This window comes from Macaca nemestrina, chromosome 15, assembly GCF_043159975.1.
Source record: "Macaca nemestrina isolate mMacNem1 chromosome 15, mMacNem.hap1, whole genome shotgun sequence".
NCBI classification, from domain to species: domain Eukaryota; kingdom Metazoa; phylum Chordata; class Mammalia; order Primates; family Cercopithecidae; genus Macaca; species Macaca nemestrina.
This window is the reverse complement of record NC_092139.1, coordinates 55,973,651-55,995,114: the sequence shown is the minus strand read 5'-3', so window position 1 is coordinate 55,995,114 and position 21,464 is coordinate 55,973,651.

Below are 21,464 nucleotides of genomic sequence, written 5' to 3'. Positions count from 1 at the left end.
TTATCAATAACAATATGTATATCTCACTAATGAGACTACTTCCTTCCACATATTCCTGTGTGGTGCTGGAATTCTCTACTATGCAGCTGAACACAGAGCTCCCTAGAATATGAGGTCTCATGTCTATTGGGAAGATAATTCGGCTCTAAGCCTTGCCAGATGCTTGTACCCCAGTCAAGCAATGCTAGATGTTTATTGAAAATCATTTATTTTATCAAGGAAACACTAATTGTGATATCCCTATGATTAATGACATATCTAACATGAAGCTCAAAATTTGGTCTTCAGACCTACGTCATCCATGTCACCTGGGACTTGTTAGAAATACAGAATTGCAGACCTCATCCCGGACATGCTGAGTCATAATTTACAAGATCTCCAGATGATTCATTTGCACATTCAATTTTGGAAAGCACAATTTTAATGCCAACTGAGGGAGCAAAGGCTTCCCTAGCTGGAGCATGAACTTTGAGCTGAAGCCTTCTGAAAGCTAACCAGCCATGCTGCAGTGTGCCTACAGATCTGGGCATGTGCATGTTCAGAAACCAACCCAAGATGAAGATTAAAACCACCTGCACTCATCTAGATAGCATAGGGTCACTGCCAATATATTTAAAAGTAAATGAGAAGTGATTTTAAAATTTATCTTATATAACCTTCAGTAAAAAGATCAGCAGGGGCCTCCGATGAGTAATCATGAAGACCCTAGGTCAATCATCAAACACTCATGAAATGATGTTTGAAGCCCTTGTGAAGAAATCCAAAAAATGAGAGAAAAGAGGTTTAATGAGAAGCATAATTCTAGAATCTATCTCTGGTCCTGCTATCACCAGATCTGGGACTTTACGCAAGTCACTTAACCCCTTTGAACTTCCATTGTGAAATGGAAATTTAACCGGTTAAATAGAAATTTGACTTGTTAAACAGAAATTATAATAGCTGTCTTACCTACTTCACAGGGTTGTCTACTGATGGATATCATGAAGTAATGCCAGTTTCAAAAGTTGTAACTATATCCTGCAAATATACCACAAAGGACTTGCAGCTTCCTACAGCCACCAAAAGTGTCTAAGGAAAAACTGTAGCCCAGGACCTGAGCTGAAGGATGACTACACTATAACAACTAGGAATTCTTGTCACCTTGCTTTTTTAAGTCTTCACATACATTGCACATTTAATACCCCCAAAATTATGAAGAAAAGTATTATTATTATTCTAATATAGACCTGGACATGAAGGCAGAAAATAAGTGTTATTCTAAAATGAGTATATTTGTCAATCATCATTCTCCATTTTCTCTTCCAACCTGACTTAGACATTTATTTCATAGGCCATAGCTCTCCTTGTGGAAACAACCATCGAAAATGTGACTTCAGACATTTTCAAATTGTGAAATGTGTTTTGAGAAAATGGAATAGTCCTGAGAAGTATGACTCTTAGAGAAATTGCTGTTTGGTAAGAGGAATTTAACCCCCAGAGAACTGGCCCTCATTTTCTCTCTAGCCCTCCAAGGGAAAGAACTTCAGGTGGAAAAAGACTTCTCAAGTTACAAACAAATTTAGCTATCAAAGTAGATAATGGTGGAAATGAATGAGAATCATAGTTAACCAGGCAGACTTCACTGTTTTGCAGAGAAATTCACACAATCTCCTGAATTTGGTGGATTTGGAACACCCTCTATCCATATCTCAATTACGAATAAGGTTTAGGATCACAGTATTTTTATGCTAGGTGTTGTGTGTTAAATTCTCATGTAACAGGGAAGGGAGATTTGCCTCATGGAGATCGAGTGACTTGTCCAGTTTGCAAATTTAGATATGATAGTTGTGGGATCAGAAAGTAGGACCTCTGAAACCCCACATAAAGCTTTTTGTCTGATATGATTGGAACTTGTTCCTGCGAGTCATGTTTATTAGGTTATAAAAGTGTCACATTACGAGCTGGTTCATTCCAGGCCATGAGCCCAAGTTAAGCCTTACTTAGCAGTTCTAGAGGTCACTCTCAGCTCAGTTGCTCTATTTTGAAAGGCTTCTTAAAATTCCATATAGTTATTAATTCTTCTGTGGATTTGATATCACCATGGAAAATATGTACAAATTGGCTCAGTTAAGACTGCGTGGAATTCAGGAAGTGAAGGTAGACAGAAAAAAAATGTGAGGAGCCATAAGACAAGTTAGTTTAACTTTTAACCATTTCTCATTAAAACTAAAGAGCTAGAACTTCATCAAGATGAACATCATCAAAAAAGGGGGGAGAAACAAACTTCCATATCAAATAAATTACTCTCCATTAATCAACTTATTTGTGACAATTTGTCTCCAATGAAATACTTGATGAATGACTTTCTTCTCTAGGTCTGTAAGTGGATGGCATTGGGACTGTGGTTCCTCCTCTTAGTAGGGACCAATCACAGATGGCTGGAATTTCGTGTTCTATTTTTCCATTCCCCTTGGGCTCCATCTGGCCCAGATGTCTCTTCTGAGAGTTGACGGTTAAAGACTAAGATCAGCCCCAATATGTGGCCACTATTTTACTAAATATTTTCCTACTCATAGAAATATTCATCGATGCTTCTTTAACATTGAAAAGAGAGATTTACATTTTTAAATGTTGCATTTTGAATTAGGTTATAGAAGAATAACACGATGACCAATTTTCCACTTGCCGTTGGTTATTTGACTACTAATTTGATTGTAGAATTGTTCTTATATTGTAGTCGTTGTTTAGGCTAAACTAAGCATTCAAGTGGGTTTTAAACTGCTGCTTTCAAATTGACTCATAGTCAAAATATACGGAAAATACGTGATACAGTTACTAATCAGATTCAGTAGTATTTTTTAAAATCCTTATATTCTATTTGAAAAATAGGATAATTGTAGATATAGAGTGAAAGGGTTTTTACTTCCTTTAGCTAAAGGAATAAAAAATTAAATCATATAGAAAAAGTATTATAAAAAAGAAAATGGCAAATATTTGCCTTTATGAATTTTTCTGTCATAGAATACACATCTAATAAAAACTGGGGACAATTCAGTGAAGAAATACAAATTTATAGCATTTTAGAGAAGAACTAAGAAATAGCTGGATTCTATGACATAATCATCTCATCACATGTTTGTGGAAAGCAAACAGTTAAATGGAAATCAAAAGCTCAAAGTTTAGATACCTTCTAATCTTGAATACCTAAAGTATATTTTAACTTCAGTTAATAATAGATTGTAGATTTTGAAGAACAAAGAACAACTTAGTTAAAACAAGAACTAGCCCTAAACTTCGGAATTGAAGCTTATTATTTTCCCCAACTTGGATACAGGACTTTCTATTTATCCTTGTGAGTGAGTGAGCAGGGCAATGTGTAGAGTCAACCACCTACTATAGATTTTGCTTGTAAAACTTCTGAGATTTATGGGCAGATAAGATCATATGCACCCTCTTCTGAAGAAGCAGGACCTTGTGAAACGTTTTCAAACAGCTTCATACAGAAGAGCCCCCGATGCCAGTGAGCCACCTGGGCAACTCACGCTGGCCTCTGGGTGGCCTCTTCCTCTGTGTTCTGGCCAGACTCTAAGACCAAGCATTCGTCATTGAACAACACTTCTTTTCTGAGGACACAAGGAATAGAAATGATAAGATTTGCAACGTTCATCCACCCTTTCAGTCAACAGCCCAGCCATTTCACTGGCTATGCAAAGAGGCAGAAATATCGCTGAATGGTGAAAAACAGCTGCCCCATATTCAGCAATCAGTGTCTGCTGTTCGTGGCTCCGAACCATAGGATGGAGATGCAAAGGTGAGCAAGGCAGTCTTTATCCCTCCCCTCATGGAGTTTACAGAAAAATGTTCTCCCTGTGGCTGTTCAGTCTGTGAATAGTAACCACCGCCTCTTCTGGAAGCTAAATAATTTACTCCTTTTGACCTTCACATAGAAATCTCTTCCAGCAAATCCCTTAGAATTCCATAAAAGAAACTTTATGAGTGAAATTCATCCAATAAATTCTCAATGAGCCAGTCATGGAATCATGAAACTGCTTAGGTGCCCAGCTTCCTTCTTTGCAGAGGAAAAGAAGGTTTCCTTGTGCTTGTCCCTTCCTTGGGAAGCCCAGCTCCTAGCGAGTGGGCAATCTGTTGCCAGCCCAAGCCAACATTCCGGGTACAGCCTGATTTCCACTCCCTTGAAACATAAACCTCTCTGTTCAGCAGTAGCTTCTGGCTCCAGAGTCTTTTTATGTCTCCAAACTGCTGCCTCTGTTTGGATGAAATAGCATTTTAACACATCTGAATTTTCTGTTTGAGGTATATTTTCAGACATGGAATAAAGAAAACACTTCCCTGCTCAATATAGTTTTCTCAGAGTCATTTCTAAGATAGTAAGACAGATTTATTTTTCACGGCAAAAAAAAATTATCTCTTCCATAAATTTTTTGGGACTGGATTTCAAGGTCTTAATAGCTTTCTCGAGATCCTTTGTATTTAGAGAGTTTCTTGATGATGACATTTTAAATCTATCAGCTATAGCAGAGGTGGAAAAATGGTGGCCCCTGGTGTAACTAAGGTGTCACTGGAACACATCCACGTATTCAGTTATAGATTGTCTATTGCTAACTTTTCTGCTACGACAGCAGAGTTGAGCGGTTGGGACATAGACAGTATGACCCACAGAACCTAAAACATTTCCTCTTTGGCCCTTTACAGAAAACATCTGCCGACCCATGTTGTGTAGCCGAAAAGCCAACCTCCCATTCCCTGCGTATACCCTGTTCTCATTCTCACACTAGGTTTCCCACACTTGTTTACTGTTCTTTTCAGCTCTTTTTTCTTTTTCATTTTGGATCTTTGGTTCATGATATTCTAAACACAGAGCCTCCTGCCATTCCCAAAATGATTACTGATTCTACCCCACCTTCAAATTCAACTTCTTGATGACTGCAGTGATGGAAGTAGTGTGAGAAACCTACAGTTCCAACTCCATGCTCCACACTGGCTGTATTTTCTTGCCCAAAATAGGAATATATTTTTAGCACATCCATGTCTTAGAATGTCATTCCAGATTAATACATTCTTTAATCATTATCTCACAAATTGAATTTTCCATCTTGCCATGTGCTAGATGCATTTCTCAGCGTTCTATGCTCCAATCAGTCTATCATCAGTGCCTCCATGGCACTCCAAAGTTGGATTATTAAGTCCACTCTATAGATGCCAGACCGAGGTGCAGAGAGGTTAGGTAATTTGCTCAAGTTTACAAAGCTTGTAAGTGGCAGAGCCAGAATTTAAAGTCAAGTCTCTGTTTCTCCCAGTTGCCTACAAAAGGTCTTCATTACATTGCATTGCCATAAAACACTAAAGAGTAAATTATTTTTACTATTCTAGTGGAAATACTTCTAAAATGTTCTACATACTTCTCTGCCATTTCAATTAGATCATACCAAACATAAGTTAACCTCTGCAGGACTAGTTAATATCATAATTACTATAAATTTTATAGTGGTAAAGAAGCATTTGAATCTACAAAGTGACTTATTGGCTACGTAAACTTAGGCAACTAACTTAGCCTCTCTGAGCCTCAGCTGCCTCATCTGCACAGTGAAGTTAGTCATATACTCACAAAAGACAACATAAAATGCTGTGAATGAACCAGGCACACAGGAAGGATGCACTAGGTGGTTATTATTATTAGATTATTGGATTATTGAGGATACTCTTTAACTTGGCTGCCTTAGACTTACTTCCTCAGTGCTTAGAAGTACTGCCAAGAACATCAAACAAATTTAAGTGATAAACTGATATTTGCACTCCCGTGGCCTATCTCTGGACTAGATTGGGTCTTGTTGGAGTTCAGTGCCTATGATCTGTATATTTTCTGCTGTAGCTGGTATCTCTAGTACCGAATATTGTTTCATGAGGATTTACTGTGGCTGTTGATAGAGACAGAAAGTCTTGTCTTTAGCCCTGGCTGTCACGTGGACAACAGGCATAGATAACAACAGTCAGTCTCAGTGTCTAGCCAGCCTCAGCTCTCCATGGGACTGCCTGGGAAATCAGCAGATAGTCATAATTTTAATAACACCCGAGTGCATCAGAAAAGTGTGAAGGGATCAGCATCTTAGCATACTGATGCAGTTTCATGTGGCCTCTCCAGCAGAGAGGTAGGTCCAGGGCCACTCTGTGGATACTCTTCCTTAAGGGAGTGATTCTGAACCCACCAGAGCTCTTTGGGCAGAAATTGGATATAGGGTCAGGCATGGGATTCGTTTCAGTGTTCCAAAAATCCTTTGCAGGGAAAGAAGCTTAATCTTTTCTCTGAGTGGCTCTGTAATGTGTATAATGTACCAGTGAGTGGAAATTAAGAGGAAGCATGTTCCTACTCGCCCCACGGAAGCACTGTTGAAAAACTTTTCCCAGAGGACAAACTCTTCTGATGTGATACCAGAATCTTCCAGTGGGGCCACTCACAGGGAACTCATGCATTAACGAGGTTGAGGAAAGGTCCTTTTAACTCTGAAATCCTCTAATTTAAGACTTAGGAAAAGTTATCCTGTGAATTCTAACGGACCACAGATCAAGTCATGCCGCAAGCAGTAAGGACCATGCCTCAAGCAGTAAGGTTTTACAGGGTATATGAATTAGGAAGAGTTAACAGGCAAGACCCTTGGTTCCTCCATCCGGAAAGCAGACGACTGCACTAGCTCCTGCTCACTCCTGCCTTGGCCCCCACCTCACCCAGGCTGAGTGCTCTGCTTCTCAGTGAGGTTACTCTATTGTCTCTCATCCAATCCAGGACAATTTTAGAGCAAAACAGGGATTATTATGGTGGGATATAAATTGGAACTCAGGTATTTTTTCCTATAAGGCTCTCTAATGAGGTTTCTTTTTTCATAAAACTAATGTTCTTACATCTTCCTTTATTCCTAGAACAGTATTTCTTGTTTTTACATTTGTTTCTGTGGGTAAAAAAAGCATTTTGGGTTGTCTGTCCAAAGGGAAATGGGACAAGAAGCAAAAAACTGTTCAAACGGTAAATAAACTATTTAGGATTTGATGTGTATTCATGAGTCACGGGGGTAGGAAGAGGAACTTAACTGCACTAGGTCGGTAAACCACAAACCCTCTGAATCAATAGTATTTCGTTTGCTGTTCTAATAATGGCAAACACCAAGGTGTACCAGAGTGGGTGTGAGGGGTTTCTTTGCTTTTTTTTTTCTTACATGATGTTTGATCATAGTGTTAAGTTCATTCAAAGGAGGCAGGAAAATTTTCTGTGTCACTGTCAAGGCATGGGAGTGGGGCTCTGCCTGGGACTCTGGGAGAGAGACAGGATCTTGTCACATGAAGGACAGGGTGTCATCTCTCCTGCTGGACATAGCTGAGATCACAGACCCTCACAGAGTGGGTAGGGGTGTCCTTATATTTCATTTAATTATCAAAAAGACCCATTGGGCTGGCCGTACTTACTGTAAGAGAGGAGGAAGCAGTGCTTCAAATCAGTGAACTCCCACAGGACGTAGCTGGGGTCTGAACTTATGCCTCCAGACACAAAAGATGTTGATCACAGTGGTCAAAAAATGACTTTCAAATTACAGGAAGCTGCTATCATCTTCCATGCCTTCATCTTGCAGATGAGAAAGCCTGGTTGAGAGACCAAGGGATTTTACAAGAAACATAATGCACCAAAGAGCAAAGGAGAGAATGAGAAGACGCTTTTGAGTTCTGGATTTATGCTCCTTCCATTCCATAGCGCTCCCTCTAAAGCTTTCAGGGAGACACAGTGAGATAAGAGGTTACCAACATCATTTGCGTTTGCCTCCAGCATATACTAGTGTTCACGCATACTAGCACTGTGTAAGCATGTATGTGTGTGTGAGTATCCTTGTATGTGCAAGGGTGTTCTTGCATGAGAGTGTGTGTTGCGTGAATTTGTACATACACACAAGTCTATATGCATTTTTGGTGGTGAAAGGGAGAAAATAGTATTTATTGAGCCCCAAGCTTGTGCCTAGTATAAGTCAATAACTTCCCTTAAGTTATTGTACACATTTAGGTAGATATTATTATTACCTGCATTTTTCAGATGACAAAAACTTTGAGTTAAATAATACATATTACCAACTCACAATATAATACATTGTTTACAGGAATCATAAAGGATGTAATCTAAATTTTCCTAGACTTGAGAATGCGCTCTAAGAATCCTGCAATGATTCACATGAGAAATGGAGGTTAGCATCACATTGGAGTATAGAGATGCACTAGTTAATAAATTGCTGGTTACTCCAATGTCTGGTCACCATGGTCTGATAGCACAGACTTTGGAAGCAGTAGACCCTGGTTTGCCCTCGCGTTCAACTACACACCAGCAGTAAGGTCCCTGAATAAGGCTAAGAAGCAAGGGCTTCTATCCTTTTTAAGACATCTTGCCATTTTCAGAATAACTGTTTTTGGTAGCTGTTCTTGCATATACTCAAGGGTGCAAAGCACATTTCTTGGCTGGGATAAATAAAATATAATGTGACAATGCCACACAATTTATTAAGTTACATCATATAAATTGCCAATATCCAATTATTTTTATCCTGCAAAAAGGATAATTTTATATGGCTTAACCTAATCCTTTATTAAACTGTAAGAAAGAGAGAAATAGCTATACGGAACTGGCAAACCACTCTGGAAAGTTAATCTAGGTAAGAAGAAGTGAGAGTTATGATCAGCTTTCCAAAGCAGTTCTTAACAATCTGCCACTTTCAAAGAAACTCCCCTACTCTGTATTTATGGTGAACTCAGCTTGTGCAAGAAACAAGGTCTGTAGGATGAGATTCAGAATTAGGGGATCAATATTTTATGCCAAATCCAAGCATCTGGTGGGTGGGAATTGATGAGGAAGGACAAGGGAGAGTCTAGGCAGCTGCAAATGTGGCCTTTGTGGATCTGACCTACTTGGACATTCAGGGTCCATCCCGGCCCCGCCTTCTGTAATGAATACTTTTGAAAACCCTCCTTGAATCTCTTGTTAGCCAACTCTTAAGGCTACTCTTTATCTTTTAGTATTAATGTCTAGACAGAGGTTCTCAAACTTTGGGGTCTCAGGAGCCCCTTACACTTTTAAAAATTATTGACAATGTAACGAGATTTGGTTTGTGTGGGCTTATCTACTGATAGTTAGTGTACTAGAAAATATAACTGAGATTTAAAAATACTTATGCATTATTCGGCCAGGTGCCTTGGCTCACGCCTGTAATCCCAGCACTTTGGGAGACCGAGGCCAGCGGATCTCTTGAGGTCAAACGTTCGAGTCCAGCCTGGCCAACATGGTGAAACCTTGTATCTACTAAAATTACTAAAATTAGCTGAGCATGGTGGGCGCTGTAATCCCAGCTACTCAGAAGGCTGACACTGGAGAAATGCTTAAACCCAGAAGGAGGTTGTGGTGAGCCGAGATCGAGCCACTGCACTTGAGCCTGGGCGACAGAGACTCCATCTCAAATAAATAAATAAATAAGTAAACAAACAAATCAAATAATAATAATAATACTTATGTAACATAAGCGAACAGTTTATATATTATATTTTTCCAAAACAGAAGCTGGGCGGAAATAATGGCACTATTTCACCTGCTTGCCTTCTATTTAAAGACTGGCTTAACAAGACACCTGGAATCTCGTGTCTGCCACTGCATTTGATCTCTTGGAACATCCCACGTGCCCTCGCCTCTGGAAAGACCCAGGGTACACTCGTGAATAAAGTAAGTCGTTTCTCAGGAGCACGGTATTAGGAAAATATTTTTGAATTTATGGACTTGTGAAAACAATCCTTAGGGCCTCGAGGGTCTCTGGACCATATTTTCAGAACCACCAGCCTAGGGTGATTTTTAAAAATTGTTAAGACTTTATTCTCAGATCAGTTTGGGACCCCTCAAGGCCCTGATTCTGCTGTGCAGCCACGGTTGTGAATCGCCCCTGTCTGTTGTCCTATTGTCTAAAACGCATCTGCGATCCTCCCTGACCGCCTTCAGTTCCCCCGCCTGGCTCCTGCCTTCAGAGCGAAGGCCGCCGCGCCCCTTCGTCGCGAGGCCCTCCTGGTGCCTGAGTCAGGTCCCATCCAGAACGTGGGCGTGCGGGGACGGCGGGAGACCAAGGCAAGAGCGACAGCTTTGGGGAAGAGGAATATGCTGCCATCACATCCTGGACCAGGTCAACTTCTGTCTGGACCACCGGCAGGAGAATGACCCCCTCCAGACCTGCCTACAGTAGCCGCTGAAGTCCAACCAGAAGAGGCGCCTGGAGTTCCAGCAACAGCTCCGTGAGGTCCCGGCCATGCCAACCCCTAGGTGCCGGGGGCCCCCAAACAGGCCCAACCATGTCCCCTGGGCCAGGCTCCGGCTTGGGCACTCACCCCTTGGCTTAAATACCTTCTCCAGGGCCAGTCTTCAGGGTACCCCGGTGGGTCTGCAGCCTGGGACAGCTATCCACACCGTCCCACGGTCCCCTTTGCCTGTCTGAGCTGGTCCCCACTGCCTGGCATCCTCTTTCGGGGCCAAAGGTGGGCCTGACTCCCACCCACGTGCCTGCCTGCCCAGCTTTCTGTGCAATTCCTACTCTCCCCAGGCCTTGAGCTTCCACATTAAATGGGTCTCCCACATACACACACACACACACACACACACACACACACACACACACACACACACAAATAAATCAATTGCATCGGATGCCCTATTAAAAGTTCAAACTCTGGCCAGACCCGGTGACTCACGCCTGTAATCCTAGCACTCTGGGAGGCTGAAGCGGGTGGATCATGAGGTCAGGAGTTCGAGACCAGCCTGACGAAGATGTTGAAACTCCGTCTCTACTAAAAAATACAAAAATTAGCCGGGCATGGTGGCACACACTTGTAGTCCCAGCTCCTCGGGAGGCTGAGGCAGGAGAATCACTTGAACTTGGGAGGCAGAGTTTGCAGGGAGCTGAGATCATGCCACTGCACTGTAGCCTGGGCGACAGAGCAAGACTCTGTCAAAAAAAACAGAACAAAAAACAAAACAAAACAAAACCTGTCCAAACTCCTTAGCAGGGTATAAAGTCCTTGAAGACCTAAAAGCCTTCTTTCTGTCTTGTGGTCCCAGGTCCCCAGGGACAAGCGTGGTGTTATCCTGACAATATTCAACAGAATTTCTCAGGCTTTTTCCTCTGTGCAACACTGGGAGACTTGCAGCCCTCTCAAAAGTGTCCTTTTATTTCTACTTGAGTTCCCCAAGTGGGGCCCAGTAAGCCCTGCTAATAACTCTCCACCAAAAGATTGTGATTTTCAGGAGGGCAGAGAAAGTGTCTTTTTTACAGGACTATTGTCAGCACTTCCTTGCTCAGTAAACATTTGTTGAATGAATGAATGAATGAATGAATGCCACATGGTAGCTCAGTAAACATTTGTCAAACGAATGAATGAATGAATGCCACATGAACACAGCCACAAAGATGCCAAGTTCACCATCAAGCTACTCTGTTGTTCTACGTCTTGTTTTATGAATTGCAAACATGTGCTTCTCCCTTCTAATGACTCACTGAGTGGGGAGTGTGTGTGTGTGTGTGTGTGTGTGTGTGTGTATCTCATGGAACAGGCTTGTGAGCCTGCCAGTTTCACTCTAAGGAAGTTCACCAAATAGAGGAATTCTTGTCAGCTGGGCCCAGCCAGCCCTCCACATGTGCCCTGAGCCATTGAGGCAACTAGAGGTGCCCATGTCCGGTTGGAAGGTTGAATGCTGGTTGGGTGCTGTGTGCTGGTGGCCTAGGACAGGGTCAGATTAGGAATAGCAATCCCTTTAGGACTGCTCCTTCGTCTATACCCTTCAGCCTGCATAAATGTGCAGGCCTGTGTGTGTGTGTGCATTCACGTGCACAGGTATGTGAGAGTGTGTGCGTATGTGCATTTTGAATCACTTGAAAGTGAGCTAAAGATAGCATCCCCTCTGCCCCATATATATTTTGGTGTATATTTCCAACGAACAGGATATCCCTTTCTATAACCATAACAGTTACCCAAATCGGCACATTTAACTTGGATACAACACTTTCAAACCACAGACTGTATTTAAATGTTGCCAGTTTCCCCAGTGATATCCTTTAGAGCTATGCTCCGTCTCTTCAGTCTGCTTTAATTTTGGACAACTCCTCAGTACTTTTTGTCTGATTTGACCTTGGCATTTTTGAGGGGTGCAGGTCACTTTATGTTACAGCAGATATATCCATTTGGCTGTAGTCATGGGATTATCTAAATAATGAGAAGTCCTGGTCCCAGGTATAATGGGATAAGCACACGCCACTCTCTTGCTCACTGGATGTCACTATAGAAGCTGAACATAAGGCACAGGGCAGCTGTGAGGACTCTGAAAAGTGACTCTGAGAAGAGGACTGGAATTTAAAGTGCTGAAACTGGTGGTGAATTTTTTTTTTTTGGTCTGTTGCTTTTATCCCTTGGCACTCAATACAGATGCAGTTGCAGAAGTACACACAGAACCAAGTAACTAAAATTCCATTTTTTTTTTTTTTTTTTTTTTGCCAGAAGGCCTAAAAAGGGACTCCAGAGAACTAGAAAATCCTGGGAGCTCATGGAGAGGGAGGAGTTCAGGAGAGTGGCCCACATAGTTGATGTGGGTCTGAAGAAATACACACAGGAGATGCTAGGCGTGGAGCAAGAGAGACTGAGACCTAGACCAGCCATGGTGTGGCACATACCTGATCAATGTAAAAAACACTGCCAAGGCTTTTGTTTCTTTGAGTTCTTAAAAAATTAATTAATAGATTATTTTTAGAGCAGTTTCAGGTTTTTGGAAAATTGCGTAGATGCTATCAAGTTCCTATATGCTCCTGCACCCCCACTCCCCTTATTATTACCATCTTGCATTGGTGTGGTACATTTGTTGTAATTGATGAGCCAATATGGTTATGTTACTATTCATGAAAGTCCATAGTTAAGTCCAGAGTTCACATTAGGGTTCACTCTTGGGTACATCCTATGGGTTTTGACAAATGTGTAATGACGTGCATCCACCATAGGGTACCATACAGAATACTTTTCACTGCCCTAAAAATAACCTGTGCTGAGCTCGTGTGGTGGTGTCTGCCTGTGGTCCCAGCAATTCTGGAGGCTGCAATGGGAGGTCTCTTGAGTCCCGTAGTTCAAAGCTGCAGTGAGCTATGATCATGCTTCAGCTTGGGTGGCAGAATAAGACCCCGCCTTAAAAAAATAAAAACCAAAAAATTATCTCTCCTGTACCTATTCATCCCTCCCTCTACTCATCCCCAACAATCCCACCCCAGCTGAACCTCTGACAAACACTCATCTTTTTACTGTCTCCATAGATTTGCCTTTTCCAGAATGTCATATCGCTGAAATCATACAGTATGCAGCCTTTTCAGATTGACTTCTTTCTTTATCAGTATGCATTTAAGGTTCCTCTATGTCTTTTTCTGTGGCTGGCTAGCTTTTTCTTTTTATTACTCAATAATATTCCATCTCCTAGATGTACTACAGTCTGTTTATCCACTCGCTGTTGAAGGACATCTTGGTTGTATCCAAATGTTGGCAATTATGAATAAAGCTGGCATAAACACTCTCATGTAGTTTTTTGTAGAGACACAAGTTTTCAACTTATCTGGGCAAATATTAAAGAGCCCGCCTGCTGCTTCATAGGGTAACAATATGTTTACTTTTGTAAGAAACTGCCAATCTCCCTTCCAAGTCAGCTGAACTGTTTTGCACAGGCCTTGGACTTGGAGTTATGCAAGGGTAAGCTGGAGTCTCTAAGGGGGCATGATGGGGCTGGTTCTGTGAGTTTTGGAAAATGACAGACATGATTCAGCTGCAGCAATGGGGAGGAACTGCCACTGCTGGGTGGAAGCGGCCTTGCTGGGGAGATGCTGGCAGGAGGAGGAAATCCTCAGGAGGAACGGTTGGGCCCCTCTCTCTCCAGACTTGCGGCCTCGCTCTAGTGTCCCCTTGCCAGGAGCATCTGGCCAAGCCCATTTGCAGTTTGCAGAGTCCCAGTGCTGGCATCTCAAGGCAGGATATAGAAAGGTGGGTTTGGAGCCAAGAGACAATCATTTAATAATGGCATTACTCCCAGCCCTCGCTGGGATAAGTCCCTATCTTATTAAAGCGATAATACATGGCAGTAGTGAAATTAACAGCACTAGACATGCCACTTTCTCTCTGGACATTGGCATTTCGGTAGGGCAATAATTTCTGTGATCTAAGATTGTCTCCCTGCTGGACTCAGAAAAGAGGCAACAAAAGTGGGTAAGTTTCTATTTAGTCCTGCCAATCTAGCCTTTCTTGATCCTGGAAGCAGCAGTCCTGCAAACCCTGGGCAGCTCAGCACAAACCACAGCCCATCTAACATTCTCTTTACATTGTTGCCTGCCTTTTGTAATGGAGGGCGGGGGAGAATCACGACTCTGCTCTAAAGTTTCAGGAGAGCTCCCCATACCTCATCCCTGCCCGAAATTCACAGGTACATGACGGCAGTTTACAAAAATGGGGGAAAAAAGCAACCATTTGGTTTGAGCTGAATTGAAAAATGAAACAAAACAAAAAAACCCTCAGAGTTTCCTTTGAAAATTATTATCCTTCTTATCTCTCCACAATCACTTTCAGTCAAGCTCACGTCCATCTTTAACCTTTAATCTTCTGAAGTGTTAAAGGATGGACTCTAGTGACCAAGTGTCAATTTGCTGGTCTAACACGCTCCCTGGTGGTCAAAACTATCCAAGGTCTTAATAGGTATTAGACAACTCCATGGCTTTAAATAAGCATGGAAAAAAGTATGAAGCCAGAATATGACACAACTAACTGGAAAAAAAAAAAAAAATACATGACACCATTTGTAGGGAGGAAAATGTGTCTCTGTTTAGCAAAAAAAGTCACACCACAGGCCCAGTCACTCCACTTAAAAAAATCAGATTATTCACATATTCTGGTAGTTTTTATTACAGCTTCAACTTCTAGACTCTGTTTTGTGATATTTTGCCATGTCATACAGTTTGGTTACCATACAAGAAGGAAAGCCATTGTGGATTCACTTCTGAATATTAAAGATAAAATAAAGGCTGCATAGGGACCTGTACTTTGATATAAAACAAATGTTCTTTATTGTTCAATAAGCCTTACTTATTTCCTCCCCCCGCCAAGGATAATTGCAGAGGCTAAGAGTTCAAAGAACCAAAATTTAAGTCTCAACTTCAAACCCCAGACCCAGCTTTCACTGATGTGTGGAAATTGGAATATCATTATTCATCTCCCTTTCTTTTCTACACTGTCTAATAAAGACAGTGGCTACCTCATAAGGACATGGCTCCTTGAGAGCAGGAATCTTGTCTGTTTCTAGCTACTGGTCTGCCCCTAGTGCCTGATAACTGAAACCAGATGGCCTTGGTAAACAATACGGAGAGAAAGCAAAAATGACTTACCTGCAATGCTGAGAACAAGCAAAAATCGCATCCAGGAATTTCTCCTGAAATTAAGACTCTGAACCAATTACATTGTTGCCTTATCAAGACTAACACTAGCTCTTTTCACTGCCCTCATCTTGCTGTGCTACAAATCTATAGCTGGTCAGAAACTCTGCCCAAACCCAGTGGCTTCCCACCTTCCAAGATTGACCTTAAAAATTACTACCGCCTTCTCACTAAAACCCAGTAAACATCCCTTCCTGACTTCCCCGTTCTGAGACCTCAGTCTCAGAGGCTGCCCCCGCCTCCCCACAAATGCAGCAGGTGAAACAAATTTAGCTTTGCTGGATCGATAGTCTTTTCTGGTGTTTCTGCATGTTCAAGAGTAGACATATCTAACTCACAGTAAGCCCAGGCAAACATTGGTTTCCTTGCCTTCCTAGACCTTGCCTGCAAATGAGCGTCCTTTACTGGACAGGCCACAAGATGACCCTCATGGTGGATCCTGTTGCTGTGACTTACCAGCTTCATGACCTTGGGAAATTTGCCAAACCTCTCCAACGTTTAGTTTCTTCTCTGTCAAGTGGGGATCAGTAATAGTCCCCATCTTACATATTTTCTATAAGGATTAGAAGAGCAAAGTCACATTCTCAGTTATGGTTGTTATTCTGCAAAATTAATTTTCTCCTTTGGAGTCTATCTAACCAGCCAGGCTGCAAAGAAAGTGCAGGCATTTCAGGGATCTTTGACTTTCGTAGTTATCCATGAAGTTTTACTCTGAAGAGACATCCAAAGACCCAAATTAAATTCTAGGTTAACTTATAGCCAACCTGGAGAAAAAGAGTTCCCCAAACCTCCACACTGTCCAGGCAGTGAGCAAACAGATAGGAATAGATTCAAATAGGTGGAAACACTCTGAAGCCCAAAGGAACAGGCAGTGATGGATCTGAATTTCCCCAGAAAATAAAACGTCCAGGGTCAATTTACATGACTGGGCCAATAGAAACCTTCATGGTAGCTTTAGTTTTGCAAAATGGAGGTTTGAGAAACCATTCCAGAATGTGGACCCATCCATGTCCAAGAGAATGCTAGAGCCTGTGGAGTAGCTGGGTTTGCACTTCCAAACAAGGTCATATGGGCCTAGGAGGTGTAGCCTTTTCTACAAAGAGCTTTGTGCATTGGAGTTCTGGTGCCTCTGTCCTTATTCCAGAAAGCACAGCTTATTCACAACTGTTCAGAAAGGCCTGGCCCCCAGAACTCTTGGCTTGAGGTTGTGACATCTAAGTTTAAGGCAAGCTCTAAGAATCAACTGCCAAGTTGAAAGTTAGAGAATTCAATGGAAACTGGCAGAGCATCTGGAGACTTTACCTGAGGTTCAACAGTCTCAGCGGGACCAACATAATCCTGATATTCTCTCCTAGGAACTGCAAGGTCAAGATCAGAAATATCTTTTGCTACTCAAACCCACCCAACAAGAGAGCGGTACCTGACAGCCAGTTTCTGGGGGTTTCCCAGAAGGCTACTAAACAATTTAAAAAGTAAAAAATAAATAAATAAATAAATAAATAAATAAATAAATAAATAAATAAAGGAAGAAAAAATACAGGAAGGAAGGACAAAGGAGAAAGAGAAAGAGAAGAAAGAAGGAAAGGAAGGGAAACAGAAAAAAAGAAGGAAGGAAAGAAAGAATGAAGGGAGGGAGGGAGGGAGGCAGAGAAAGAGAGGGAGGGAGGGAGGAAGCTGGGGACTTGATGAAGAATATCTAGAGTTCCTGTTAGTAGTATTTGATTCTTACAGCAAGCTGGCAGTTGGTAGAAAGGACACTTTTGCAATAGAACCTCTGCTAAAGACAGATTTGTTGGTAGAGGTGAAAAGTCTCCCAAAAGCCCGTTTCCCACAGACCCATTCAGTGAATCTGGCATAGAGAATTTCAGATTCCCCATGAAACCCAAAAGCAATTATCTTAGATTAGCAGGAGATCAGAAACAGCTTACCTCAAGTATTGTTTTCTAAACCCAGAGGACTGGAGAAATTATTATCTGGTAAGAATTCTAAAAACTCTGAAATTGGTAACATTTGTTCAGACTGGAAGGAGAAATATAAGACCCTGACAGGACAGACATACCTTTGATAGCAGAATACGGTTGGAATGGACTTTTCTGAGATCTGTTTTCATTTCTGGAAAGTGCACGAGGACCCCGGTGAGAGCTCCATCTTAGCTCTTGGGGAACTTCTCAGCACCAGGTGGACGAGAGAAAGGTTTGTTCAGCCTCAGTATTGAAGAATTGATGTCTGGAAACAGCTCAGAGATGTCTGCTTACATCACATGGTCATGCTTCAGATATTTCAGAAAGACTGTGCTGTTGGAAGGAGAGCACACACAGTCTTATTTATTTATTTATTTATTTATTTATTTATTTTTGAGACTGAGTCTCGCTGTATTTCCAGGTTGGAATGCAGTGGCAAAATCTCAGCTCACTGCAACCTCCATCTTCTGGGTTCAAGGGATTCTCCTGCCTCAGCCTCCAGAGTAGCTGGGATTACAGGTGCCCATCACCACACCTGGCTAATTTTTGTATTTTTAGTAGAGACAGGGTTTCCCTATGTTGGCCAGGCTGGTCTCCAACTCCTGACCTCAAGTAATTCGCCCACCTCAGCCTCCCAAAGTGCTGGGATTACATGCGTGAACCACCGTGCCCTGCCCAAATGGTGTTTTAAAGTAAACGAATTCAAGCCTCTGAAAGATAGCAAAGCAAAGGAACAGTAGGTATTGGGCAGATATGAAATTAGTCATTTAATTGTGATAAATTCCTTTAATTGAAATATCATCACATATATATTTTAAGAGAGAAAATGAGATTTGCAAGTGAAAGTCTATTAAAAATGGTAAAGAGCTGGGAGGAATTAAGGTCATGAAGGTTTCTAAATGTTTTCCAGGCCACCGACGACATGAATAGTTTATTTATAACCATTGCCATGGTACTTCTGTTGAAATTAGGACCACTCAGAGTGCTCTCTTATTTCAGACCAGGCATCACTTGGTTTGTATATTGGACTCCTGACAACCCTAGTGTGGTATGAAATGCCTGGTGACTGGTGCACTCTAACAATGTGCTTCTTCCAGAAGCAGCAACGTGGTGGTCCCCTGGCCCCCAACTGATTCTCCAGAGCAGGCAGGGCTCTGACTTCAAGCCAGTCCTCTGAATTCCCCAAACTGAATGGAAATAACATTTTAAATTTAATTCCTAGACTGGCTTTTCTGGCTAGAAGAATCTCACCTAAAAATGTCTTTTATCTCAATAACAAAATATCAGATCACTTTTATTATTGTATTTACAGAAATTACAGATTTGGGCAGATATTTACCATATTTGGCTTAAGCTGGCGATTGAGATGCTGTGGGTTGAAGTGGGCTCTCACACAGATGTTGTTCTATGGAGCCCCCAAGTGGACACGCATAGGTATAACCGCTCTGCAGCGCACCTTCATCTTAAGAAAAAAGGTCCTGTCTGAGGGCGTCTCCGTAGCCATAAGAGAAACGTGCACTGTGCTGTGATGGAAAGGATTGCAATATTGGTGCCATTCTTAAAGGCCAGACCTCACGGAATCAGAGTTAACACTGACGGATGAAAGAAAAATGGGCCGAACCTAGGTGAAATTGACATTTTCAGCCACACATTCGTGTAGGATTGAATATGCTCTTCTGCGCCAATTCCTGGCACGGTCCGACATTCCCCACTGGCCGCGTTCTGACGGATCCCCTGCGTTCTCACCCTGACCAACCTGATTGCATCGTGGAGTAGATTATCTGTTCCTTGAGCAGACCTTTTCCTAGAACGTAGCAATCTCTCTAGAGTTGAAAGTAAGTTCTGCACCCGCTCACTTCATCCGGTTTACATTTGACCTTCTGAACAACGGCATAGAACAGCATTTGCTGTTTTGTAAGATTTTTGGAAGATAATTCAATACTCAAAATCAACCAGGTGTTGGCAAAATACAGAGAGAAAATATTTTAGACTTGTAGGTCAAGAGGGAAAATTCCAGAGTATTACCTAGGTACTTATATAACCATTTCAAATGTAAGCATTCAAAAGCACCATTTGAGTTTCTAGGCCATCAGGAAAGAGGTGGCTGGCTTGATCTGGCCTGTGGGCCCTAGTTTTCTGATTTGTGACTTAGAATATGATTTATTATGCAGGTGAGTGTATAAAGTTTGTAACTAAATACTTTTGCAAATATGGCAGCTCTTTTGTTTTCAAAACAGTCCATCCTCACAGTGGGCAAAGATAGTGGTTGTCCTTTACCCCACAAACCAGAGTTTGGTCTCTTGGGCCACAGAAGGGGTTCTTGTATCAGCCTTGCCTATTTCCTCAGCACCTGCCGGGCCCTAACGAAGCCAGATGTCTATGTCCCATCTCTGAAAGATATGACCCTCCCATTGGTAAAGTGAAAGGACTCACTTGAGGAGATGATGAGCAAGCAGATGTTAGTCCAGACTGAGCAGAGGCTTGTAGCGGGCTGGACTATCCACCCAAGATGCCACGACCCAGAGGACAGGAATTATATCTGGCTGACTTTGGCCACAAATACTTGCACTCGTATATTCATTGCATTAATACTGACGGAGAATATACTTTGTGCTCGTGCTGTGCTAGGTGCTGGGGTAGAGAGGTGAGCAAGGCAGAGAAAGTACTGGATACCACAGAGTCTACATTTACGCAGGGCAAAATCAACAACACACAAGTGGACTTGACTTCAGGATGATTTCAAATCGTGATGTGCACTGGAAGAAAGAAAATGGGGTGATGTGACAGTGTCACTGGAACGAGGGGGTGGTAAGGCCGGAACTTTAAAACAAGCAGGTTATGAGAAAGACCAGGAACACCGAACAGCAGAGCAACTGCAAAGGCCCTGAGGTGAGTTAGGGGGATTTGCATCAGGAAGCCTTCTCAAGAGCAGGATGTGTGGTGGAGCTGGAGGCATGGGACGAGAAGGGACTGAGAAACGCTGCCTGGAGAGTGAAGTCTTCTAAATCCTAGGAAGTGGTATGAGCAAAGGCACTGGATTCTGGAGCAATAGTAATGTGGGAAACAATTAATAGACCAGACTGGCAGGCACCAGGGTTTGGAAATGTCGGAGTGTGCGGTAACAAGCAAGAACGGAGGACTGGCGCAGAGAACAGTGGGCCAGGAGGTGACAGAAAAGCAGCCAGGAGGCTGTCCAACAGTGAGTTCTGGCAGATTCACCCTTCAGGATAGGCTGAAAGGGAAGGAAAATGGAAGCTTTTTTTAAAACCATTTTGTGATCTCCAAATTTAATCAAAACTCTGGGTCCAGGAAGGCAAAGCATCAACAATTCCCTGAGACATTTTGGGCGCCTTGACATGAATGGATCCCCCCACTGCTCCGCACTGGGGAAGGCGACTCCTGTGACTGACTCTGCCACCCTGGGCCCCGAAGCTTGGTTTTGACTCTCTGGTTTTGACTCCAACATGTGGCTCAGAAAGCTCCAAGGGCAAAGGGTCCACATTATATCCATAGGTATTTCCAGATCTGGTACAAGGAAAAGAGAGAGTAGAAAGAAGGACCGAGGGAGCTGCCCACGTGGGGCCGCCGGGTCAAGGCCCAGCATCTTAGGCTCCAGCCTTGGCTTTGGGACTTGCTATGCTGTGGAACCTCTAAGTAAGTGACGTAACCCCTCCGGGCCTTGGTTCCCTCTCCCACTAGGCTCTTCCCACCCTGATTCCTAGAATATAGAGCAAGGATTGGTGATGTGTATCCACTGAAATTACCTTGGGAGCTTGAAAAAAATACCAGTTCCTGGCCTCACCCTAGAAGAGCTGAACCAAAACCTCTGGGGGAGGGGCCCTGCATTTTCCACTGTAAAGCTGACGATGCTAATTCACAGACAGGGTTGAGGGCCACGAGGCAAAGGTGCCAGGGGTTAACCAGCATTCTGGGTGCCTGAGGGAGCATGAGTGTCTCGACCAAGTTGCAGAATACGCAGCGCTCATCTCCGCTCCCTCTGATG